This window comes from Odocoileus virginianus, chromosome 27 (genome assembly GCF_023699985.2).
Source record: "Odocoileus virginianus isolate 20LAN1187 ecotype Illinois chromosome 27, Ovbor_1.2, whole genome shotgun sequence".
In the NCBI taxonomy this organism is placed as follows: Eukaryota; Metazoa; Chordata; class Mammalia; order Artiodactyla; family Cervidae; genus Odocoileus; species Odocoileus virginianus.
The window spans coordinates 34,752,517-34,780,512 of record NC_069700.1 but is presented as its reverse complement, the minus strand read 5'-3'; the positions used below and the strand labels follow the sequence as shown (position 1 = coordinate 34,780,512).

At 39.7% G+C, this 27,996-nt stretch overlaps 1 protein-coding gene and 1 pseudogene across 4 annotated transcripts in view; one reads left to right on the top strand and one right to left on the bottom strand.

The window, feature by feature from the left end:
• ILRUN (inflammation and lipid regulator with UBA-like and NBR1-like domains) overlaps positions 1-27,996 on the bottom strand; it is a 110,942-nt gene that overhangs the window by 22,701 nt on the left and 60,245 nt on the right. The gene's annotated exons all lie outside the window — the stretch shown is intronic.
• Positions 18,682-18,859, top strand: LOC110134315 (small ribosomal subunit protein uS14-like; annotated as a pseudogene).

The window sequence follows — 27,996 nt, the reverse complement described above, 5'->3', positions numbered from 1 at the left end:
TAGTAGGTATACATATACCATCTAGCTCTAATCACTAATGTGACCTGGAAATAATGACACCCCAGGAGCAATGAACACACCCAGTGCTCAGTGGTTTCTAAATAATATTCTCTAATTTAAAAAAAAAAAAAAAAAAACAGATTTGAATGCTGAGCAAACTCCACAAAACTATTGATCGCTAGCAGAGGACATCAGGTGCCCAGAAAAGCAGCCCATTGTCTTCGAAAGGAGGTAGGACAAAATATAAAAGATAAAAAGAGAGACAAAAGAGTTAGGGACGGAAATCCGTCCAGGGAAGGGAGTCCTAATAGAGGAAGTTTCCAAACACCAGGAAACCCTCTCACCTGCGGGTCTGGAGGAAGTTTTCGAATCTCGGAGGGCAACCTAATCGGGAGGAAAAATAAATAAAACCCACAGATTACATGCCTAAAAGCAACTCCCAGCAGAAAAGTATCCCAGACCCTCGCATCCGCAACCAGCAAGTGGGGGCTGAACGGAGAGGAGCAGGCGGCATTGCTTAGGGTAAGGACCGGGCCGAATGCCCTGAGGGCAATCGGAGGGAGCTAACGTGAGAGAGCAACTTAAACTGTGGGATAGCAAGAGAGAGAGAGAGAATTAATCCGCGAAAAGCCCTAACTGAAGGCACTGCCGGAAGGACTAAGCAATCCCAGAGAAGAGCTAGCCGGCTGCGGACCAGTCCATCCGCCACCAGAGGCAGGAGGCAGGGGGGAGGGAAAAGGGGAAACTTGGCATCCCCTACCAAACTGCAAACAGGCTTCCAGTCTCTTAAGCAAAGACTTCCTGAGAATCCGGATGGTTGACATCCGCCAGGAGGGTCACAGCCAGAGACCAGCTCCCCAGAAGAGACACAAGGTGCACCAGATCTGCGTGCGTGGAAACTGAGGCTGGGACCGCGGAGGGAGAAGGTACACTGCACCGGGGGAGAGTGCGCTCAAGCTCCTGGCTGCCCGAGCTGTTCGGCTGGGGAAGGCACAAAACCCAGGCCCAACCGAGTCTGCGCTTTTGTGGAGTACTCGAAAACCTGAACCTGAGCAGCTTGGGCCTGGAAAGTGCACGCAACTCAGGGCCTGCTCCCTGTAGAGCAGCCGGGAGCCTGAGCAGTGTGGACGGGGAAAGCACACACCCGTGAGCGGGGGCAAACCCAGTGTGGCCGGAACACTGCGAGTGCTCCCACACACGCCAGTGAGATTTGTCTGCAGCGCCCCCGCTCCCCGCAGCACGACTGAACAAGTGAACCTAAACAAGAGACCACCTCCGCCCGCTTGTGTCAGGGCGGAAACTAGACACTGAAGAGACCTGCAAACAGAAGCCAAATAAACAGAGGGAACTGCTTCAGAAAGGGCCGGTGCAACATATTAAAATCCCTGTAGTTAACACCGACTACACTGGAAGGGGCCCATAGATATCGAGAAGTGTAAGCTGGAACAAGGAGCTATCTGAAACTGAACCCACACTGCCCGCAACAGCTCCAGAGAAATTCCTAGATATATTTTTACTATTATTATTATTTTTTAATAAAAGAAAAAATTTTTTCTTTCTTTTTTTATTAAGTCCTCTATTACTCCTTAATTTTCATCTTTATAACCCACTATAACCTTGCAAAAAAAAAGGGGGGGGACCCTATTTTTAAAGTGAACTTCATATATATTTCTCAATTTAAAAAAATATTGTATTTTTACGAGTCTAACCTCTACTGTAGATTTTTAATCTCTGTTTTTCAGTATTTGATATCAATTTTGGACATTTAAGAATCCAACCTTCAGTACCCATTTTTACTCAGGAGTGTGGTTACTGGTTTGATTACTCTCTCCCCCTTTTGACTCTCCTTTTTCTCACCCAGATCACCTCTATTTCCTCCATCCCCCTTCTCTTCTCAATCTAATTCTGTGAATCTCTGTCAGTGTTCCGGGCTGCGGAGAACACTTAGGGAACAGAGTACTGCCTAGATCTGTCTCTCTTCTCTTGAATCCCCCTTTTTCTCCTCCTGCTCACCTCTATCTCCTTCCTCCTTCTCCTCTTCTTCATATAACTCTGTGAACCTCTCTGGGTGTCCCTCACTGTGGAGACTCTTTTCACCAATAACCTAGAAGTTTTATTATCAGTGCTGTATGGAGGGAGAAGTCTTGAGGCTACTGGAAGAATAAGACTGAAATCCAGAGGCAAGAGGCTTAAGCCCAAAACCAGAGAACTCCTGACTACAGGGAACATTAATTAATAAGAGATCATCCAAAGGCCTCCATACCTACACTGAAACCAACTACCACCCAAGAGCCAATAAGTTCCAGAACAAGACATACCACGCAAACTCTCCAGCGATTCAGGAACATAACCCTGAGCGTCAATATACAGGCTGCCCAAAGTCACACCAAACCCACAGACCCATCTCAAAACTCACTACTGGACACTCCATTGCACTCCAGAGAGAAGAAATCCAGCTCCACCCACCAGAACACCGACACAAGCTTCCCTAACCAGGAAACCTTGACAAGCCAATCGTCCAACCCCACCCACTAGGAGAAGCCTCCACAATAAAAAGGAATCACAGACTACCAGAATACAGAAAGGCCACCCCAAACACAGCAATCTAAATAAGATGAAAAGGCAGAGGAATACCCAACAGGTAAAGGAACATGAAAAATGCCCACCAAGCCAAACAAAAGAGGAGGAGATAGGGAATCTACATGAAAAAGAATTTAGAATAATGATAATAAAAATGATCCAAAATCTTGAAAACAAAATGGAGTTACAGATAAATAGCCTGGAGACAAGGATTGAGAAGATGCAAGAAATGTTTAACAAGTACCTAGAAGAAATAAAAAAGACTCAATTAAAAATGGATAATGCAATAAATGAGGTCAAAAACACTCTGGAGGGAACCAACAGTAGAATAACGGAGGCAGAAGATAGGATAAGTGAGGTAGAAGATACAATGGTGGAAAAAAATGAAGCAGAGAGGAAAAAAGAAAAAAGAATCAAAAGAAATGAGGACAACCTCAGGGACCTCTGGGACAATGTGAAACGCCCCAACATTCAAATCATAGGAGTCCCAGAAGAAGAAGACAAAAAGAAAGGCCATGAGAAAATAGTCAAGGAGATAATATCTGAAAACTTCCCTAAAACGGGGAAGGAAATAGTTACACAAGTCCAAGAAACCCAGAGAGTCCCAAACAGGATAAACCCAAGGCAAAACACCCCAAGACACATATTAATCAAATTAACAAAGATCAAACACAAAGAACAAATACTAAAAGCAGCAAGGGAGAAACAGCATATAACACCAAGGGGATTCCCATAAGGCTAACAGCTGATCTTCCAATAGAAACTCTTCAGGCCAGAAAGGAATGGCAGGACATACTGAAAGTAATGAAAGAGAATAACCCACAACCCAGATTACTGTACCCAGCAAGGATCTCATTCAGATATGAAGGAGAATTCAAAAGCTTTACAGACAAGCAAAAGCTGAGAGAATTCAGCACCACCAAACCAGCTCTTCAACAAATGCTAAAGGATCTTCTCTAGACAGGAAACACAACAACCCAAAATCTATGGAACATGATAAAAGCAGTGCTAAGGGGAAGGTTCATAGCATTACAGGCTTACCTCAAGAAACAAGAAAAAAGTCAAATAAATAACCTAACTCTACATCTAAAGCAACTAGAGAAGGAAGAAATGAAGAACCCCAGGGTTAGTAGGTGGAAAGAAATCTTAAAAATTAGGGCAGAAATAAATGCAAAAGAAACAAAAGAGACCATAGCAAAAATCAACAAAGCTAAAAGCTGGTTTTTTGAAAAGGTAAACAAAATTGACAAACCGTTAGCCAGATTCATCAAGAAACAAAGGGAGAAGACCCAAACCAACAAAATTAGAAATGAAAATGGAGAGATCACAACAGACAACACTGAAATATAAAGGATCATAAGAGATTACTACCAGCAGCTATGTGCCAATAAAATGGACAACTTGGAAGAAATGGACAAATTCTTAGAAAAGTATAACTTTCCAAAACTGAACCAGGAAGAATAGAAGATCTTAACAGACCCATCACAAGCACGGAAATCAAAACTGTAACCAGAAATCTTTCAGCAAACAAAAGCCCAGGATCAGATGGCTTCACAGCTGAATTCTATCAAAAATTTAAAGAAGAGCTAACACCTATCTCACTCAAACTCTTCCAGAAAATTGCAGAAGAAGGTAAACTCCCAAACTCATTTTATGAGGCCACCATCACCCTAATACCAAAACCAAACAAAGATATCACAAAAAAAGAAAACTACAGGCCAACATCACTGATGAACATAGATGCAAAAATCCTTAACAAAATTCTAGCAAACAGAATCCAACAACATATTAAAAAGATCATACATCATGACCAAGTGGGCTTTATCCCAGGAATGCAAGGATTCTCTAATATCTGCAAATCAATCAATGTAATACACCACATTAACAAATTGAAAGATAAAAGCCATATTATCTCAATAGATGCAGAAAAAGCCTTTGACAAAATTCAACATCCATTTACGATAAAAACTCTCCAGAAAGCAGGAATAGAAGGAACATACCTCAATATAATAAAAACTATATATGACAAACCCACAGCAAACAGTATCCTCAATGGTGAAAAATTGAAAGCATTTCCCCTAAAGTCAGGAACAAGACAAGGGTGCCCACTCTCACCACTACTATTCAACATAGTTTTGGAAGTGTTGGCCACAGCAATCAGAGCAGAAAAAGAAACAAAAGGAATCCAGATAGGAAAAGAAGAAGTAAAACTCTCACTGTTTGCAGACGACATGATCCTCTACATAGAAAACCCTAAAGACTCTACCAGAAAATTACTAGAGCTAATCAATGAATATTGTAAAGTTGCAGGATATAAAATTAACACACAGAAATCCCTTGCATTCCTATACACTAACAATGAGAAAACAGAAAGAGAAATTAAGGAAACAATTCCATTCACCATTGCAACAAAAATAAAAATACTTAGAAGTATATCTACCTAAAGAAACAAAAGGCCTATAGATAGAAAACTATAAGACACTGATGAAAGAAATCAAAGAGGACACAAACAGATGGAGAAATATACCGTGTTCGTGGATTGGAAGAATCAATATTGTGAAAATGAGTATACTCCCCAGAGCAATCTATAGATTCAATGCAATCCCTATCAAGCTAGTTTTCACAGAACTAGAACAAATAATTTCACAATTTGTATGGAAATACAAAAAACCTCGAATAGCCAAAGCAATCTTGAGAAAGAAGAATGGAACTGGAGGAATCAACCTGCCTGACTTCAGACTATACTACAAAGCCACAGTCATCAAGACAGTATGGTACTGGCACAAAGACAGAAATATAGATCAATGGAACAAAACAGAAAGCCCAGAGATAAATCCACTTACCTATGGACATCTTATCTTTGACAAAGGAGGCAAGAATATACAATGGAGAAAAGACAACTTCTTTAAAACAAGTGGTGCTGGGAAAACTGGTCAACCACTTGTAAAAGAATGAAACTAGAACACTTTCTAACACCATACACAAAAATAAACTCAAAATGGATTAAAGATCTAAATGTAAGACCAGAAACTATAAAACTCCTAGAGGAGAACATAGGCAAAACACTCTCCGACATAAATCACAGCAAGATCCTCTATGACCCACCTCCCAGAATATTGGAAATAAAAGCAAAAATAAACAAATGGGACCTAATTAAATTTAAATGCTTTTGCACCACAAAGGAAACTATAAGCAAGGTGAAAAGACAGCCCTCAGACTGGGAGAAAATAACAGCAAATGAAGAAACAGACAAAGGAATAATCTCAAAAATATACAAGCAGCTCCTGCAGCTCAATTCCAGAAAAATAAATGACCCAATCAAAAAATGGGCCAAAGAACTAAACAGACATTTCTCCAAAGAAGACATACAGATGGCTAACAAACACATGAAAGGATGCTCAACATCACTCATTATCAGAGAAATGCAAATCAAAAGCACAATGAGGTACCACTACACACCAGTCAGAATGGCTGCTATCCAAAAGTCTACAAGCAATAAATGCTGGAGAGGGTGTGGAGAAAAGGGAACCCTCTTACACTGTTGGTGGGAATGCAAACTAGTACAACGACTATGGAGAACAGTGTGGAGATTCCTTTAAAAGCTGGAAATAGAACTGCCATATGACCCAGCAATCCCACTTCTGGGCATACACACCGAGGAAACCAGATCTGAAAGAGACATGTGTACCCCAATGTTCATCGAAGCACTGTTGATAATAGCCAGGACATGGAAGCAACCTAGATCCCCATCAGCAGACGAATGGAGAAGAAAGCTATGGTACATATACACAATGGAATATTACTCAGCCATTAAAAAGAGTACATTTGAATCAGTTCTAATGAGATGGATGAAACTGGAGCCCATTATACAGAGTGTAAGTAAACCAGAAAGATAAAGACCAATACAGTATACTAATGCATATATATGGAATTTAAAAAGATGGTAACGATAACCCTATATGCAGGACAGAAAAAGAGACACAAATGTATAGAACAGACCTTTGGACTCTGTGGGAGAAGGTGAGAGTGGGATGATCTGAGAGAATAGCATTGAAACATGTATATTATCAAGCGTGAAACAGATCGCCAGCCCAGGTTGGATGCATGAGACAAGAGCTCAGGGCTGGTGCACTGGGATGACCCAGAGGGATGGGATGGGGAGGGAGGTGGGTGGGGGGATCAGGATGGGGAACACATGTAAATCCATGGCTGATTCATGTCAATGTATGGCAAAAACCACTACAATATTGTAAAGTAATTAGCCTCCAACTAATAAAAATAAATGAAAAAATTAAAAAAAAAATTAAAAAACAAGGGCTTCTTGGAGAAATGGCTAATTCTAGGGTTGGGGCATGGAAAATTTAAGAAAAGCCTGGAACATCTTGTTGCACCAGAAAGTAAGGAAGTGCTCAAAACACAAAAGGATTGGGCATGTTACAGGGATACAGGAGCCATCTGAAAGAGCTCCCTCTGGAGCTGGAACAACTTGGGCAACAAAATAATGGAGCACTCACTGCACTGTAATTCCAACTATAAAATAAATATACATGGGTTCATAGTTCTATAAATAAATGAGGGAGAAGAAACAAACTTCCTTACAAAAGAATTCCTAATAATACACACACACACATATATAATATATAAAGATACTCTCCCTTCCAAGAGGTGCAGCTTAATTCTATACACCCTTCCCAACCCACTCTATCTTAGAGTAGGGAAAGAGAAAAGGATTAACTTTAAGGTGGAGAAACTGGCAAACAAACTACTTAAACGAAGTGACCACAGTTAGTTTCATCAGAGATATTATGCAAATATTAAGTACCCCCCCTCACCCATAGGGCACTTCTCTTTCCTAGTACTCTTTCCTAAACCTGTAACATCAGTCCAATCATGTGGAAAACATCAGACAAGCTCAGACTGGAGGACATTATAAAGGACAGTTTATATAAAGCATACTTGCCAGTATTCCTCGAAACTATCAGGGGATATGAAAAACATGGAAAGATAGAAACTGTCACAGACCAGAGGGGACTGGGACACATGACCACCAAGCATAACATGGGACTCTAGTTTCTGGAACAGAAGGATTTCTGAAACAGAAAGGTAGGAAAAAATGATGAAATACGAAGTCGGGAGTTGAGTTCATAGTAAGGTACCGACATTGATGCCTTCATACTAGCAAGAGTGTCATGATTATGTAAGATGCTAACAATGGGGCAAACTGGGTACATGGGAACTCTGTTCATCTCTGAAACTTTATACATGGGAACTCTGTTCATCTCTGAAACTTTACTGTAAATCTAAAAATTGTAACAAGTTTACTAAAATAAATTAGTACAGTATTTCAAAAGTGTATTTTCAGACATTAGCAGGTAAAGTTGTAACAAGCCAGCACTAACAGTTCTCTCTGTAGTGAAGTGACTGAGGAGAGGGCTGTGATCCACAGGGGCAGGACAAGCTGCAGCAGGGGCCATCACTCACTCAGCTCTTCAGGGGCCTCAAAAGGACCATCTCATCAACCGGACACGAGCCACTCCTACCTGCGGGCAGATCTCACCCTTCCAGGTCAACCTCTTCTCAGCAGTGCAGTAAGGGCATTACAGTCTTCAAATGGGAACAGCAAGGACTGCACAAATGAACCAGCCTGATGTGGATACTGGGCTGAAACTGCCTAATTCCAGAGCCTGCCTGTGTCCCACACAAGATGCAAATGGAAGCCATGGAAAGCAAGTGATAAACTGCTGCATTAACAGGTTCTGCTTGTTCTGGGTTCCCAAGGGAAAAGGGCTGGAGGCTTCGGAAAGTACCACTTTCAAAGATCCATTAAATAAGGCCACCTCAAAGTAATTCCAACTGTGGCTAGGACTGAAATCTCAATAGTCTTCTGAGCTCTAGAACAACTGCCTTGGGCTTGACCCCCAAGAGCTGTGAGACAGCACCAGGAGACAAAGGCTGGTTTTAGCCACTGAAGCATCACTACAAACAAAGCTAGTGGAGGTGATGGAATTCCAGTTGAGCTATTTCAAATCCTGAAAGATGATGCTGTGAAAGTGCTGCACTCAATATGCCAGCAAATTTGGAAAACTCAGCAGTGGCCACAGGACTGGAAAAGGTCCATTTCCATTCCAATCCCAAAGAAAGGCAATGCCAAAGAATGCTCTAACTACCGCACAATTGCACTCATCTCACACGCTAGGAAAGTAATGCTCAAAATTTTCTAAGCCTGGCTTCAGCAATACATGAACCGTGAACTTCCAGATGTTCAAGCTGGTTTTAGAAAAGGCAGAGGAACCAGAGATCAAATTGCCAACATCTGCTGGATCATCAAAAAAGCAAAGGAGTTCCAGAAAAACATCTATTTCTGCTTTATTGACTATGTCAAAGCCTTTGACTGTGTGGATCACAATAAACTGGAAAATTCTGAAAGAGATGGGAATACCAGACCACCTGATCTACCTCTTGAGAAACCTATATGCAGGTCAGGAAGCAATAGTTAGAACTGGACATGGAACAACAGACTAGTTTCAAATAGGAAAAGGAGTACGTCAAGGCTGTATACTGTCACCCTGCTTATTCAACTTATATGCAGAGTACATCATGAGAAATGCTGGGCTGGAAGAAGCACAAGCTGGAATCAAGATTGCCGGGAGAAATATCAATAACCTCAGATATGCAGATGACACCACCCTTATGGCAGAAAGTGAAGAGGAACTAAAATGCCTCTTGATGTAAGTGAAAGAGAAGAGTGAAAAAGTTGGCTTAAAGCTCAAATTCACGAAACATGTATGTCTAGGGTGAAACAGATCACCAGCCCAGGTTGGATGCATGAGACAAGTGCTCAGGCCTGGTGCACTGGGAAGACCCAGAGGGATGGGGTGGAGAGGGAGGTGGGAGGGGGGACCGGGATGGGGAATACATGTAAATCCATGGCTAATTCATTTCAATGTATGACAAAAACCACTGCAATGTTGTAAAGTAATTAGCCTCCAACTAATAAAAATAAATGGAAAAAAAAATAAACCTATCTAGATTTGACAACATTGGTAAAAAAAAAAAAAAAAAAAAAGCTCAAATTCAGAAAACTAAGATCATGGCATCTGGTCCTGTCACTTCAGCTCTGGGTGTTCACTGGAAGGACTGATGCTGAAGCTGAAACTCCAATACTTTGGCCACCTGATGTGAAGAGTTGACTCATTGGGAAAGACCCTGATGCTGGGAGGGATTGGGGGAAGGAGGAGAAGGGGACAACAGAGGATGAGATGGCTGGATGGCATCACCGACTCGATGGACATGAGTTTGAGTAAACTCCGGGAGTTGGTGATAGACAGGGAGGCCTGGTGTGCTGCGATTCATGGGGTCGCAAAGAGTTGGACACGACTGAGTGACTGAACTGAACTGAGATTTGAATTTGGAGGCTGCAAATTCAAACCCTTCCTAAAGCTCAACTCATCTTCAAAGCACTACAGGAACCCCATATTTCTCCCTGAGGATTAAGAAACAACTTGGGTCTATAGAGATAAACAGGCTCTAGTCAGCTGCTGGGCTACGCGCCATGGGGGCTCATATTTCATTTCCAGAGTAGGAAGGCTGGGTGTGCGCTGCCTGGCTTCAGTGAGAAAAGTTTGGAAGGGCGAGTCTGCGCACTGAAACATGCCTTTAGGAGGGAGCGCAAAGGTCGGCGTTACAGCAAGTCTCCACATCTCTGTCTCTGCCCAGCCTCAACCTCCAGACTGTATTTCCATACTCTTTACCTTGCACACGCTTTGCTCCCGCGACACCTGCCCAGGCACTTAGATACCTTCACTATTAACACAACAGCTGCCTTAGCCTCTACGGGGGGAGAAGGGAGAGCCAGGCTCCAGCTCATCCATTCCTCACAGGCAACTCTTGATTTCTGGGGCCCAGGCGCCGGCTACAGCAGTGACTGCCAGAGGGCTGCCTCTACTCAACTCTGCCTCCCTCCCCATCCTCACTCCCCTCCATCTTGCCACAGTGTGTAGTAAAAACGTATCCCTTAGTTTCATATTTTCTCAGGAATTTCTTTTAAAAACTTACTTTTAATGGGAAGATAACTGCTTTACAGTATTGTTAGTTTCTGCCATACACCAACAAGAACCAGCCATAGGTATACATATGTGCTCTCCCTCTTGGACCTCCCTCCCACCTCTCCAGGTCATCACAGAGCCCCAGTCTGAGTTCCTTGAATCATACTGCACATTTCCACTGGCTATCTATTTTACATATGGTAGTGTATCTGCTTCCATGCTGCTCTCTCAATTCATCCCACCCTCTCCTCCCACTTCCCTTTGTCCCTAAGTCTGATCTCTGTGTCCGCATCTCCACTGCTGCCCTGCAAACAGGTTCGTTAACAGTCCCCAAGCAGCAGGAGGAAATAAACTGCAAGTGGCAGACGTTTTTTTCTTTTTTTTTCTTTTCTCTTCTAATCCTGTGTTGCCAAGGCACCTGGTTCCACCTGAACTGACTACTACTACTGCTGTTGCTGCTAAGTCACTTCAGTCGTGTCTGACTCTGTGCGACCCCATCCCTGGGATTCTCCAGGCAAGAACACTGGAGTGGGTTGCCATTTCCTTCTCCAATGCATAAAAGTGAAAAGTGAAAGTGAAGTCGCTACAGCCATGTCCGACTCTTCGCAACCCCATGGACTGCAGCCTACCAGGCTCCTCCGTCCATGGGATTTTCCAGGCAAGAGTACTGGAGTGGGGTGCCATTGCCTTCTCTGCCACCTGAACTTAACTTCATCTCAAATCTTGAGCTAACCAATGCATTTTTCTCATGGAAATATCTTAGGGAGGAGAAGGGGACAGAGGATGAGACAGTTGGATGGCATCACCGACTCAATGGACATGAGTTTGAGCAAGCTCCAGGAATTGGTGATGGACAGGGAGGCCTGGTGTTCTGCAGTCCATGGGGTCACAGAGTCGGACACAACTGAGCGACTGAACTGAACTGAAGCTATGTTAATGAACTATGTATTTGCTTGAAAATGTGCCTTTCTTCAAGATTCAAGTCAATTGTTTTATGGCCAGGGATAACTCACCTTGGGCCAATGCTACCTCAAAATGCATGTTGTGGGTGAGGGGTCTGGTGCAACTCAGTCAGTTTTGAGGTGTTTCCTTCCTCTAGTTAGCAGCTTGCTAAAAGGTAATACTCCTTGTTAAAAACTAGCAAGGGGGCACTTTTCTGTCCCCTTCAGATGTCTATGTCAGAAACTTTCACTATCTCTTTTATACTTTAATAAAACTTTGCTATACACAAAGCTCCGAGTGATTAAGCCTCGTCACTTGGCTCCAGGTCGAATTCCTCTCCTCCGGAGGCCAAGAATCCCGGCATCCTTCACAGCTCGTAGCAGTAACCTTTCAGTACCATCTTTCTAGATTCCACATATATGTATTAATATGCAATATTTGTTTTTCTCTTTCTGACTTACTTCACTCTTTGTAATAGGCTATAGGTTCATCCACTTCATTAGCACTGACTCAAATGCATTCCTTTTTACGGTTGAGCAATATTCCATTGTATATACATATCACAGCTTCTTTATCCATTCATCTGTTGATGGACATCTGAGTTGCTTCCATGTCCTTACTACTTTAAATACTGCTGCAGTGAACACTGGGATACATGTGTCTGTTTCAATTATGGCTTTCTCAGGGTATATGCCCAGAAGTGTGATTGTTGGATCACATGGTAGTTTTATTCCTAGTTTTTTGAGGAATCTCCATACTGTTCTCCATAGTGGCTGTATCAATTTATATTCCCATCAACAGTGCAAGAGGGTTCCCTTTTCCCCACATCCTCTCCAGCATTTATTATCTGTAGATTTTTTGATCATGGCCATTCTGACTGGTGTGAGATAAGGAATTTCCTTTTAAAGTGAAAACACCTCCATAAGGAACATATTAACCTACACTAACCTCATCATCAGATTAGCCAACAGGCCTAAGTGCACAAAAGGGAGAAGAAAGAGAAGCCCAGGACAGAGCGCTGGAAGCCTGGATGAGACGCGACCATAAGGGGTATTCAGTGCCCAGAACAGGGAGAGAGGCTCAGAAAGAAACGCAGACATGGCAACAACAAAGAGACGATTCATTTTCACAGTTTTTTCAAATCACGCCCTATTTAATAATCACAAGCTTCTGCTGTAACATGGCAGGTGAGGGGCGAGAGCGGGTTTCAGTCGTCATTTAATCTCTTATTTATTTACTTTAGGTCTTAGGAAATAAGGATTCCTACTTCCCAAACCCAGTAAAATCAGTGCCACGGTAATGAAGAGTAAAAACATACACAGGTCTGAGACAAAAGATGAAAACTGGCTCAGAATGGAGGGAAATCTGCCATTAATTGGGCTGGGAGGATAGACAGAGAAAGGCAGATACAAAGGTAACAGGAGACACTTTCTCGCAAGGTCACTCAGCAGCTGTAGAATGTTAAACTGACTCTGTCAGTGGCTACTGCCTTCTTACCAAGGACGCCCCCAGATTAGCTTTGTTACAGCCATCTATTATCACTGAGGCTATCCACTGCCAAACCGCCCGTCCCCACATCACCCAAACCCTAACTAACCCTCCCCTCCAGCCCCACCTCAGAAACAGCAGCCAACCCAAAACGAGCCCCCTTCCCCAGAGCCTCTTCTGACTCCTTCAGCAGGAGCCCGCGCTTACAGACGCCGCTGACCCCGTCCGCTCTCACAGTTGGCGTCCCCCAGTCCCCCTGGGGTGCCACTCTCACCACACGTCCATCAGTGTGCTTTTGTCAGACTCCAGGCTCACTTCACGTGATCTCGGAACCCAGACGCCCTCCTCTCCTCCCACTCCCAGCCTCAGCTCCTAGAGGCACAGAGGTTCCACCCCTTCCTACCAGTCTTCTCTTCTCCTACAACCACCCCCCTCTGCAGTAGGCCTACCACCAGCTGGTAACAGAAGGAAAGAAAAGTGAATTCAGGAAGTCAGAAAAAAGAAAGAGAAGGAGGAAACCAAAGAGTAAAGGAAAACCAGGGGTATACAAAGTACTCGAGAAGCCTAGTGACAGAAGTAGATGTAGGAGAACAGAACCCAGTGGAGCTGACAAATCACGGAAGTTGAGAACTGAGAACAAAGCACTGGATGTAGCATCATGGAGGTCACTGGTGATTCTGGAAAGAGCAGCAGTTTTGGTGGAGTAGGAGGGACAGAAGCCTGAATGGAAAGAATGCATGAGACTAGGCAAACAGGAGGGAATACCCATTTCTGATAGTATCAGGAAAGTGAAAGAGAGAAGAGAAATGGGGAAGAAGCTAGAGAAAAATTAATAGTACATTATTAATATATGCAACAACAAGAAATTTTTTAATCAATCCAACCTATACATACTTTTTCAAGGCATGTAAAACAATAATGTGTGCCAATATTATGTCTCCAAAGGATTTTTATTTTATATTGGAAGAAGTTTTAAATAACTCAGATGTCCATCAATGGAGACTAAGCTAGAAAATTGAAGACATATCTACCAAAGAGAATACATCACAGCCATAGAAAGGAATGAAGATTTCTACACTAATCTCTAGAATATAATTCTTAAGTGAAAAAAAAGTAAGATGTGGATCAGTATCTGTAGTTGTAACACTTCTCTGTAAGATAAGGGACATATTTACATACATCTGCTGGTATCTGCCAAACAAAACTTTAAATGGACAATCCATAAATGAATAAATAAAAATGAGCACCTAAAGGAGGAGCAACAGATTAACTCAAAGAGACCGAATGGAAGGGAGACCTCTGTGTCTATTTCCCAGGATGGTGACTGACACAGGGTAGGAGTGCTCAATAAATATAAAAAAAATTTTTTTTAATTATTTATGCAGAAATACTAGCACTGTAAGTGACATTAAAAAAATGTTTACTGTGTTACTTTGTTGGAAGACAGAGTCAATGATAAGAATAATGTCTGATGATTGGTGACATCTAACTGTAGTAAAGGACTCTAACAATAACGGTAAAACAGATTTCTTGTATAAAATCTAAGAGTTTATGATACCTATAAAAAGTTTATGATACCTATAAAAAGGATATATAATCCTCAATGCTCCTCATTCATTAGTTTCACCAAAGTAAATAAAACAATAAATGCTTACTCTTAAAGAACTGCAATTAAAGGTAAGGAATTAAGCATTTAATCTAGCCTTATTTGTAAAACTGAATTTCAGGAAAATAAATCATTGTTGATAAAGAAAAGTTTCTCTCCCCAGAACTACTCAAGCTAATAAATGTGGGGGAAAACTGCCATTCTCTAATCCCTATTTGAAATTATTCAGGCAATAATCAATGAACAAAAACATTAGGCAAAACGTTGGTTGATGGGGAAGACCTTTGCAGGGATCAGGCTGTTACCACTTGAACCCTTTCACTGATCTCGGCATCACTAAGAGTCAAACAATTTTGAAAAAGAAGAATGGCAGTATCACACTTCTTGATTTCAAATATTATTACAACAAAACAATAGTAATCCAAATAGTGTGGTATTTACAAATACACATATGGATCATGGAAGAGAATGAAGAGCTCAAAAATAAACCCTCACATTTAAGGTCAAATGATTTTTTACAAGAATACTAAGCATTCAATGGCAAAGGGAAATATTTTCAACCAAATGGTGGTAGGAAAACATGCAAAACGGTTAATCTGGATCCTTACCTTACACCATATACAAAAATTAAATGGATCAAAGATCTAGACATGAACCTCTTAGAAGAAAAGAGTCATGACACTGGATCTGGAAATAATTTCTTGGATTTGACTCCAAAAGCACCAAAGAAAAAAGATAAATTGGACTACATCAAAATTAAAACGTTTATCCTTCAGGTCATTTATCCATTCTTCTGCTCAGTTATTCTGCTATGGATCCTTCTAGCATATTATTCATTTGTTTGTTCTTTAGTTCTTTTAGGTCTTTGGTAAACATTTCTTGCATCTTCTCAATCTTTGCTCCACTCTTTATCCAAGATCCAGAACCATTTTCACTATCATTATTCTTAATTCTTTTTCTAGAAGGTTGCCTATCTCCACACTTCATTCAGTTGTTTTTCTGGGGTTTTATCTTATCCCTTCATCTGAGACATAACCTTCTGCTTTAACAATGCTGATTGACTTTTTGCAATGTGGTTTTTGTTTCAGTCACTGTGGGACTGTGGTTCTTCTTGCTTCTTCTGTCTGCCCTCTGATGGAGGAGGCTAAGAGGCTTGTATAAGCTTCCTGATGGGAGGAACTGGTGGTGAGAAAAACTGGGTCTTGCTCTGGTGGGCAGGGCCTTGCTCAGTAAAGCTTTAATCCAACTATCTGCTGATGAGTGGGGTTGGGCTCCCTCCCTGGTATTTTTTGGTCTGAGGCGACCCAACCCTCTGGTTGACGGCAACCTCCAAGGGGGACCTTCCAGGCTGGTGCCCCATTCCTGTGGTGAGACCCTGCCAATCCACACCTCCTCCACAGGAAACCCTCCAACACTAGCAGGTAGTTTTGGTTCAGTCTCCTGTGAGAGGGTCACTCCTTTCCTCTGAGTCTTAATGTACACAAGTATTCGTTTGTGCCCTGTAAGACTGGAGTCTGTTTTCCTGGAAATTACTGCTGCAGAACTGAACAAGAAAAAAGAATGAAAAGAAATGAAGACAGCCTGAGAGACCTCTGGGACTACATTAAACACACCAACATTTACACTGTAGCGGTCCCAGAAAGAGATGAGAAAGAAAAAGGACTTGAGAAAGTATTTGAAGAGATAATAGCTGAAAACTTCCCAAACATGGGAAAGGAAATATTCAACCAAGTCCAGGAAGCAGAGTCTCAAGCAGGATAAACCAAAGACGGAACACACTGAGACACACCATAATCAAACTAACAAAAATTAAAGACAGGGCTGTGCTTAAGTCGCTCAGTCATGTCCAACTCTTTGCTACCCAAGGACTGTAGCCCGTGAGGCTCCTCCGTCCATGGGGATTCTCCAGGCAAGAATACTGGAGTGGGTTGCCATGCCCTCCTCCAGGGGATTTTCCCAACCCAGGGATCAAACCCAGGTCTCCCTCACTGCAGACGGATTCTTTACATCTGAGCCACCAGGGAAGCCCTAAAAAATATTAAAAGCAACGAGGGAAAACAACAAATAACATTCAAGGGAACTCCCTTCAGGCTATCAGCCCATTTCTCAACAGAAACTCTATAAGCCAGAAGGGAATGGCATGATATATTAAAAGCGGTGAAAGGAAAGAACCTACAACCAAGAACACTCTATGGAGCAAGACTCTCCTTCAGATTTGATGGAGAAATCAAAAGCTTTCTAGACAAGCAAAAGTTAAGAGAATTTAGCACCACCAAACCAGTTTTAGAACAAATGCTAAAGGAACTTCTCTAGGCAGGAAACAAGAGGAAAAGACCCACCTACAGAAAATAAACCCAAAACAATTAAGAAAATGATAACAGGAACATGCATATTGATAATTACCTTAAATATAAATGGATTAAATGCACCAACCAAAAGACACAGACAGGCTGAGCAGATGTATGCAGGTGTATGTATGCACTTCCACTTACCACATCACTCTGCTTGACCCACCAAATTGTATGTAATTATTTTATATTGTTAGGTTAATCATGTTATAATTGTGACTTGCAATTGTAATTATCTTTTATTTTTTTGTCTGGCTATTGACTGTGAAAACTGATAAACACCTTTCACTATTGCAATTATGTAACTATTACTCACAATACCACTGTATCATGATTGGTCAGCAGAAAAATAATAGAATTCTATATTACTAAAACTACCATTTAATAGAAAACTCTGGAATTACTTTTTAAAATCCAGATGCATGTCAGAATTATCTTGGAATTTTTTGAAAAATACAAATGTCCAGGTATTGCTTTTTTTTTTTCGCCAGAGTTCCAGATATGTTCCTAATGAGCAGCCATGTTTAAAAACAACTGGACTACATGAGGAACTTTTACTTTTTTATCTAGTTTGTTTCACTTTTCTATTTCATATTCAGCGCTCCCACTTCATTTAGTTTATGTTTTCCAATTTCTCCATCTCTTTTTTTTGATGTTATTTCTCAAGTCTTTATCACACATAGTAGAAAAGCTCTTGTATACATATATATAAATAATATGTATATGTATTTAGAAAACTTATGAATTTTTGCCTAACTAAAAAATTTAAGACATTTTTATTCCACTTGTTTGACTTAGTATAAATAGAATGCCAGATTTCTAATTAAAAAAAATAGATATGCAATAAGCAACAAAGGTTATTGTAAAGGACAGGGAACTATAGTCAATATCTTGTAATAATCCATAAAGGAAAACAATTTCAAAATAATATATGTGTATATGAATAACTGACTCACAAAAAAAATTTCTACTTTTTGAAATTTAGTAAATGTTTTATCTTTTTGCAAGTTTATCTAAATGTCCTATGGACATCTAGTAACGATGTATGGGGACACAAAATTTTAAATACATGTGTGTAGGACATAAGATTAATAAAAACTAATATAAATAGAAATCTACTATATTTAATTATTACTGACATCATTCAAGATGCTCCTATTCTTTTCTGCACTTGATAAAATATTCTCAGAGAAATGTTAACATGTCTCACTATGATTATATATATGTATTTTTCCCCTTATATTTCATCTTATTTTTGCTTTATATATCTCTGTTTCTTTGTTGTTAGTTGTCTAATGTTTTATGATGTCTATCTTCTTTGTGAATTGTACCATTTATCAGTAAAAATATTCATCTTTGTTTCATTAAAAATAAACAATGATCCAGAGAAAAAACAATTAAAATGTTTGTGGATCAAATGACACAATCAATAGAGTGCAAAGGGAAACCATGGAATGAAAATACTTACAAATCAATATCTGATAATGGGCAAATACCCAAAATACTGGGTTAGCCAAAAAATTGGTTTGGGTTTTTCTGTTAACATCTTACAGTAGAACTACTTTAAACACTGGCCAATCCAATATATAAAGAACTCCTACAAAATAAAACTCATAACCTGAGTTTAAGATGGGCAAAGGGCCTTTTGCCTGACTGCATCTGAGAAAGAAAGATGGGTCACCAGCAGCTCTACTGGAGCCATCCAAGAAAATTGGGCCAGGGTTCTTGCTCTTGTTGCATCTGCTCAAACCTGCATTGTCTGATCCAAAAATACAGGCTTAATATGCTGTTTCCAACAGTACCTGAATGATATAGACTTCATTAAAGTTGGACTAAGTGAACTTCCTTGAATGGGTCACCCAGGACATCTACTTTACCACAGAAATGATGTATATTTAAAAAAAAAAAAAAAAAAGAAACCCTTTTCAATTATATTTTAATATGAATGGAATAGTCAACTGACTACAGAAATCTTTTAAAAACTTACTAACTAATCTTCTCAAAGGATTCATCTTCAAAATATGTGACTTATTTTCCCTCAGTTATACAAAAGTATTCATGCTGGGGGGTAAAATGTGCAAAAGGACTTTTGAACAGACAAACTAAAGGACCTAAAAGCAGAGGCAAAGATGATCAGTGTCATTCATCATTAGAGAACTACAAATTACAACTATAATACGATACTATCTCATACTCACTAGGATGGCTACTGTAAAAAAAAAAAAAAAAAACAACACAACAGAAAATAGTAAGCCTGGACAAGGATGTGGAGAAACTGCAACTCTTATACCCTGGGGAGAGTAGAATGGTATAGCCACTACGGAAAACAGTATGGCATTTCCTCAAAAAATTAAAAATTTTTGCCACATGGTCCAGCAACCCTCACTTCTAGGTATATACCCAAAAGAACTAAAGGCAGAGTTTCAAAGAGAAAGGATTTGCATACCTGTTTTCATAGCAGCATAATTCATAATACCAAAAGGGAGAAGCAATCCAACTGTATACATCAAATGTATAAAATGTATCCAAGTGTATACATCAAATGTATAAAATCAAATGATTTTAACGTGAGGAATATACATACAATGGAATATTATTCAGCCTTATAAAACTGGGAAATTTTGAACCACATTAAAACTTGGATGAACCTTTAAGATGAACTGAAATAAATAGCCAGTCACAAAAGGACAAAAACTGTGATACCACTTATATGAGGTACCTGGAGAGACAGGAAATAGAAGGGTGGTTGTCAGGGGCTGGAGGGAGAAGGAAAAGAGGAGTTAATATTTAATAGGTATAAGAGTTTCATTTTTGCAAGAGTTCTGGAGCTAGATGGTGTGGATGGTTGTACAACAATGTGAAAGCACTTAATGCCACTGACCTGTATACTTAAAAATGGTTAAGGTGGTAAATTGTTACGTGTATTTATTTCACCACAATTAGAACAAACAAAACCCTGAGGTCTAGCAACTTTGAATCAGTAGCTCAGGGTCAATCAGTAATATATTACATGGCAGCATCAAAACCAGAGGTCAGATTTTTTAACTCCTGGACTAGTGCTTATCCGTAACAACATGTAGCATTTCCTCCCTACCTCCCCCTTCCTCTCCTCCCCAGTCAGCTTTGAGTGTTCCACCAACCAGTAAAGAGATAGTACTCATGGACACAACTATTCCTGGCAAAAAAGATGAAAATATTAACATTCTAATAATTTAAACTTTTATAGCCCACTAATATAACTGAGAAACGCTGGGCTGCAAGAAGCACAAGCTGGAATCAAGACTGCTGGGAGAAATATCAATAACCTCAGATATGTAGATGACACCACCCTTATGGCAGAAAGTGAAGAGGAACTAAAACACCTCTTGATGAAAGTGAAAGAGGAGAGTGAAAAAGTTGGCTTAAAGCTTAACATTCAGAAAACTAAGATCATGGCATCTGGTCCCATCACCTCATGGGAAATAGATGGCGAGACAGTGGAAAGTGTCAGACTTTATTTTTCTGGGCTCCAAAATCACTGCAGATGGTAATTGCAGCCATGAAATTAAAAGATGCTTACTCCTTGGAAGGAAAGTTATGACCAACTTAGATAGCACATTAAAAAGCAGAGACATTACTTTGCCAACAAAGGTCCATCTGGTCAAGGTTATGGTTTTTCCAGTGGTCATGTATGGATGTGAGAGTTGCACTGTGAAGAAAGCTGAGCACCGAAAAATTGATGCTTTTGAACTGTGGTGTAGGAGAAGACTCTTGAGAGTCCCTTGGTCTGCAAGGAGATCCAACCAGTCCATCCTGAAGGAGATCAGTCCCGGGTGTTCACTGGAAGGACTAATGCTGAAGCTGAAACTCCAGTACTTTGGCCACCTTATGTGGAGAGTTGACTCTTTGGAAAAGACCTTGATGCTGGGAGGGATTGGGGGCAAGAGGAGAAGGGGACGACAGAGGATGAGATGGCTAGATGGCATCACCGACTTGATGGGCGTTGAGTTTGAGTAAACTCCGGGAGTAGGTGATGGATAGGGAGGCCTGGCGTGCTGCAATTCATGGGGTTGCAAAGAGTTGGACATGACTGAGTGACTGAATTGAACTGAATATAACTGAATGGATGATAGTGCAACTGCAGAAAACCAATACAGCCTGAAAATACCTTTAAGCAACTTAAGTTACTAATTTAAATCTCAAAGTATAATCAAAACTACAAAGGGAATCAATATAGCACATTAAGAGCCAAACATATGCAACTGGCATGAAACACACAGAATTAAACTGGCATTTAAACTATCATTTTGTATTAACTTTTTGTTGTTCCTAAGTACCCCTTCCTCTTCATTTCCACTCCAGACCCTTAATAGGCCAAAATATTTTCCTGGCTTGAATCTGGGCACAGAGCTTTGAGAGAACAAATGATTATCATCCCGAGACTGAAGTAACAGCAACCACAAACTTGGGGTCTTAGGACTTACTCAAGGCCAACAAGACTTCCTAGTCCTAGAGAGGGAGCCACCCTCACTACTGTCTCGCAACTGAGGCACAGCACACTGGGCCTTTCAGTCTGGACCACAGCAGTCTGCTACTCATCTCTTTCAGACAACCATCACCTTCACTCTATCTCCCACTCTTTGGCACACAGAGAGTCTTCAATTCATGTCAAACTGCATTAGTCAAGCTCAACCATAGTTTATACTTATTTACTACAATCTGGAAATGTGATACGCTGTCAAAAATCTGAATCTTTTTAGTTAAATTACTGTGTCTCTAGGGAAGCCCCTTCAGACACCATTTGACCTAGAATATTATTATTTCCTAATGTTTATTATTACTATTATTGAAAGAAGCATTTTTAACAGATTTTATTATTTTTAAAAGTAGATGCAGGTTCACCACAAAACTGAGAAGATAATATACTCTGCTCCACATACACATACACTCTTTTACCATCAACATCCCATGAAGTGATGTATCTGTTACAACTGATGAACCTACACACTTGCATTATTATCGTCCGAAGTCCATAGCTAGGGTTCAGTCTTGGTGTTGCACATTCTGTGGGTTTTGATAAATGTATGACATGTCTCTATCATTATATCACATAGAATAGTTTCACTGCCCTCTGTGCTCTGCCTATTCATCCCTCCCTCACCTAGCCATTGGCAACCACTGTTTCCACAGTTGTGCCTTTTCTAGTATGCTAATATAGTTGGAATTGTACCTTTTCAGACCAGTTTTTTCATTTAGTAATAGGCACTTAAGGTTCTTCTGTATCTTTTCAAGAACTGAAGACTCATTTCTTTTTTGTGCTGGATCGTATTGCACCGTCTAGATGTACCAAAGTTTATTTATCCATTCACCTACTGAAGGACATTTTGACTGCTCCCAAGTTTTGGCAATTATGAATAAAACTGCTGTAAATATGGTAGGAATATTTTAGTTTTGTAAATATTCTAAATCAAGCAGACAGCCCCTCCTCTCTTCCTAGTTTGCTGAGAGTTCAATCACAAATAGGTAGTGAATTTTAGCAGATGGTTTTTCTGTATCTATTGATATGAACATATTGACTTTTCCTCTTGTTCTGTTGATATAGTTAATCATATTAATTGATTTTTTGAATGTTGAACCAGCCTTGAATATCTGGGATAAATTTCATTTGGACATAGTGCCATTATTCTTTTTATGCATTGCTGGCTTTGATATGCTTTGATATTAATATAATATTGTGTTGATGACTTTTACATCTATATTCATGAGAGATAATGGTCTATGATTTTCTTTCCTTGTAACTGTCTGGTTTGGCATTAGGATAATGCTGGCCTCTTGAATGAGTCGGGAAGTATTCTTTCTGCTTCATTCTTCTGGAAGAGTTCCCACAGTAGTAGGATAATTTCTTCTTTAGATGTCTGGTAGAATTCACTAGTGAACTCATCTAAGCCTGGTGCTATTTTCTAAGGTTAGTAACTGTTGGTTCACTTTCTCTATAGACACAGCCAATACCGATGGTTTATTTCTTCTTGTGTGACTCTGGTAGATTGTATGCATCAAGAAATTGATCTATTACATCTAAATCAATCTATCAAATCTGTGGGCATTACATGTTTGTTACCAACATGAGTTGCTCATTAATATTCCTTTATCACCCTTTAAATGTCTGTGGGATCTGTAGTGATTCTCTCTCTTTCATTTCTGACTTCAGTAATTTGTGTTTTCTTCCTTTTCTTTCTTAGCCTGGCCAGAGGTTCCTGACTTAATCTTTTCAAAAAAACTGTTTTGGCTTTTGTTGATTTACTCTATTGATTTTCTGCTCTAATTTACATTTTACTTCTGATTGAATTTGCTCTTTTTTTAGTTTCCTAGAGTGAAAGCTTTGATTATTATAGATTTTAGGTTTTTCTTTTTCTAATATATGTATTCAGTGCTGTAAATTTCACTTTAAGTACTGCTTAAAGTACAGCAAACTGCTTTTCACAATTTTGATAGGTGTTATTTTCATCTTCATTTAGTTCAAAGTATTTAGATTTCTTCTTTGATCCATGTGTCAGTTAGAAGTGTGGGGATTTTCCCACTAGCTTTCTGTTGCTGCTTTCTAGTTTAATTCCATTGTAGCCTGAGAGGATACATTGTGTAATTTCTATTCTTTTAAATTTGTTAAGGTGTTTTATGACCCAGAATGTGGTTTACCTTGGCAAAAGTTTCATGTGAGCCTAAGAATAATGTATATTCAGCTACTGTTCAGCAGCTGCATATGTCAATTATATCCAGCAGATTGTTGGTGTTGTTAAGTTCAACTATGTCCTTAATGGCTTTCTGCCTGCTGGGTCTGTCCATTTCTGGTAGAGAAGTATTGAAATCTCCAGCTAAGATGGTAGATTCATCTATTTCTCCCTGTAGTTCTATCACTTTCACCACACAGAGTCTGACAGTCTGTTGTCAGGTGCACACAAATTAAGAATTATTATCCATGCACAACTACTGAGTCCCTGTGCCACAGCTGCTGAAGCCTGAGTGTCCCAGAGCCAGCAAGCCACAGCTACGGAGCCTGTGTGCTGCAACTACTGAAGCCCATGAACCTGGAGCCTGTGCTTCCCAACAAGAGAAGCCACCACAATGAAAAGCCCACACACCGCAACCAGAGAGTAGCCCTCATTCTCCACAACTTGAGAAAGCCTGCGTATACCAACTAAGACCCAGTGCAACCAAAAATAATAAAATAAATAAATTATATTTAAAAAAAATACTGAATACTCCCCTTTATCATTGCATACTATCTCCCTCTTTATCTCCGATGACTTTCGTTGGTCTGAAGTCTGCTTAGAGTGAATACAGCTACTCCTGCTTTCTTTGAACTAGTGTCAGTATAGTACATCTTTCTCCATCCCTTTATTCTTAATGTATAAATACATTCATATTTGAAGTTAAGTTTCTTGAAAGCAATACAGTGTTAGGTCTTGTTTTGTGATCCATTCTGACGATCTCTTTCTTTACCTTTGGGTATGTAGACTACTGAGGTTTGAAAGCGGTGACTGATATAGCTGGATTAGTATCTATGGCATTTGTTACTGTTTTCTATTTGTTGCTCTTGTTCTCTGTTCTGATTTTTGCCTTCTACCCTATCTCTTTTAGGTTTTAATTTTCTACCCTATCTCTGTCTTCTAGGTTTTAATTGAGCATTTTACACAATTACAGTTTCTCTCCTTTCCTAGTATAAAAATTAGCTATTCTTTTTTCAAATGAAATTGTCAGTCTGCAATGTATATTTACAATAATTCAAGCGAAATCACAAATGACACACATCATTTCATGAGTAGTCCAAGTATCATATATTAGCAAAACACTCCTAATTTCTCCCTCCAGTCCCTTGTATCATTGCTGTCATTCATTTCATTTATTCATTTGCATATATATAGGTACACAAACACAGATCCACACCACAGGCACATGTAACTGAACACAAGCATACATAATTGATTACACTGTTACTATTATTTTGAACAAATTGTTGTTAGATCAATTAAGAATAATAAAAACAAAACTTTTAATTCTACCTTCACATACTCATTCTCCAGTGCATTTTCTTTGTATAGATCTGAGTTTATAACCTATAGTTTTCCCTCTCTCAGAAGAACTTTCTTTCACATTTTGTGCAAGGGAGGATTTTTTTTTTTTTTGTTCAGTCACTAAGCCATGTCTAACTTTCTGCAACCCTATGAACTTGCAGCACACCAGGCTTCCCTTGTCCTTCACTATCTCCCAGAGTTTGCTCAAATTCATATCCACTGAGTTGGTGAAGGTATCTAAACATCTCGCTCTCTGCTGCCCCTTTCTCCTTTCACCTTCAATCTTTCCTAGTATCATTGTCTTTCCAATGAGTCGGCTGTTTGCATCAAGTGGCCAAAGTATTGGAGCTTCAGCTTCAGCATCAGTCCTTCCAATGAGCATTCAGGACTGATTTCCTTTAGGACGGATTGGTTTGATTTCCTTGCTGTCCAAGGGACTCTCAAGGGTCTTCTCCAACACCACAGCTTGAAGGCATCAATTCTTCAGTGCTCAGCTTTCTGTATGGTCCAACTCTCACATCTGTATCTAACTACTGGAAAAATATAGCTTTGACTATACAGACCTTTGTTAGCAAAGTGATGTCTCTGCTTTATAATATGTTCTCTAGGTTTGTAGGGAGGACTACTGGCAACAAATTCCCTTAATTTTGGTTTGTCTGAGAAATTATTTCTCCTTAACTTTTGAAGGATAAGTTTCCAGAGCACAGAATCCTACGTTGGGAGAGTTTTTTTCACCCTTTCAATATTTCATTTCACTGTCTTCTTCCTTGCCTGATTTCTGAGAAGAAGTCATTATATACTTTATCTTTGTTTCTCTATCTGGTTCGCTTAGGTTCCTAGATCTGTGGTTTGGTGTCTGATGTTAATTTAGGAAAACTCTCAGTCATTATTGCTTTAAATGTTTCTTCTGTTCCTTTTTTCTCTTTCCAGCATTCCAATTATGCATTTGTTGCATCTTGTGTAGTTGTCCCACAGTTCCTGTGTATTCTTTTCCATTTTTTCCCCCAGTCTTTTTTTCTCTTTGCTTTTTAGTTTTGTAAGTTTCTACTGATATATCCTCAAGCTCAGAAATTCCTTCCTCACCGGGTCCAGTCTAGTAAAGAGCCCATAAAAGGCATTCCTCATTTGTTACAGTTTTTGATGTCTGGCTTTTTGTTTTGCTTTCTTCTTGCTGACATCATCCATTTGTTCTTTCACGTTGTCTACTTTTTTCACTCATCATCTCATTTTATCAAACCAATCAATCCTAAAGGAAATCAGTCCTGAATACTCACTGGAAGGTATTTAACACATTAAATATTAACATATTAAATATGCTAAAGTATTTAACATATTAATCACAGAATTTACTAGTCTGATCATTGTAACACTCCTGCCATGTTTGACTTTGAGGCTTGTTCAGTCTCTTCGAACTTTGTCTGCTGTCTTCTTACTTTTCTGTTGAAAGGTGTACATGATATACTATGTAAAGGAACTGCTGAAAAGAGCCTTTTAGTTGTAGTGGGATGGGAAGCATTCTGCAGTCCTATGATAGGCCTCAGTCTTTTGGTGAGCCTGTGTCCCTGAACTGTGAACTCCCATCAGCGTTTCTCAGTTTTCTTCCCCATTTATGGGATAGGAAGGCTAAGCGGACTGGAGCAGGGTGTTTCCCTTTCCCCAGCTCAGTCAGGCTCTGATAAACCCATAGTAGGTAAGACTCTGGTAAAATAATTTCTCCTGAGGGCAGGCCTTAAGAAAAACACAATATTCTAGGTAATTTCAAAACAGTTACTTTCCCCTTTCACCTGCCAGAAGATTTAGGGGATTCTTCCTCCAGTATTCACTGGGAAAACCCAGTAGAGATTCTTGACATAAAACTCACAAAAGTGAGAAGACACTCCTAGAATCTTCATCTCTCAGGGCTGTCCACACTGAGTCTCCAGCATTTTGTCAACTATGGTTCTGGTTTTTTGACTCCAGTACTGGTTCCCACAGAGGATTCTGCAGCTGGTTTCTGCTCTGGTAAAATTTAATTTCCTGCATAATTTTCAGTGCACATTAAGCTATATAATCTTCTGCCTTGGGTACTCCACAGAAGTGTTTAACTTTCTTGATTTATGACCTGGAATTTTTGACTCACCCTGAAGATGCCACTAGGGCAAGAGATCACTGAGATATCTGAGATGGAAAAAACTTGAGGAATCAGCATTTACTAAGAGAGTTCATATAAGAGTTGACAAGGATTACTGAATAAGGTATCACAATATAGTCCCATCGAAGAAAGAAGCAGCAGGAGAGCAGCGGCATCTAACAACTATACATTGCTTACCATACCAGGTGCAGTTCTAAAAGCTTTTACATGCATTAACTCACCAAATTCCCTCAAAATCCTATGAGGTAAGTACTGTTTCTCCTATTTTTAGGTGAAGAAACAGAGTCATTGAAAGGTAAAATAATTTCCTAAGGTCACAGTGCTATTATACTATTCATGCTATAACTATACTATCCATCTTCAATAAAAAAAGAATATTTAACTATAAATGAACCAAGTTATGGTTACTCTTTCTTAGTAAGCAGCCCAGATTCTGTTTTCAAGATGGCTATTTAATATAGTTTATTGTTTGATCACTATTTATGTACCTTGCCCCAACACAACAAAAAGAATTATCAACCCACAGAGAAAAAAAAGTACATTAGTGGACATCAGGAGTTTTATGAACATTTAACAGTTATGGAGTTTCCTTTTGGGGTGATAAAAATGTGTGGAACTAAATAGATGATGGTTGCACAATTCTGTGAATGCACTAAATGCCAATGAACTGTTCACTTTAAGTGGTTAACTTGTTATGTGCATTTTATCTCAACTGAGAAAGAATGATCTATTATAATATTTTGGTTAATAATAAGGGGAAAGGCTCTAAAATATTAGTGAGTAGTAAAAAAGTAGGTTATATGATTAT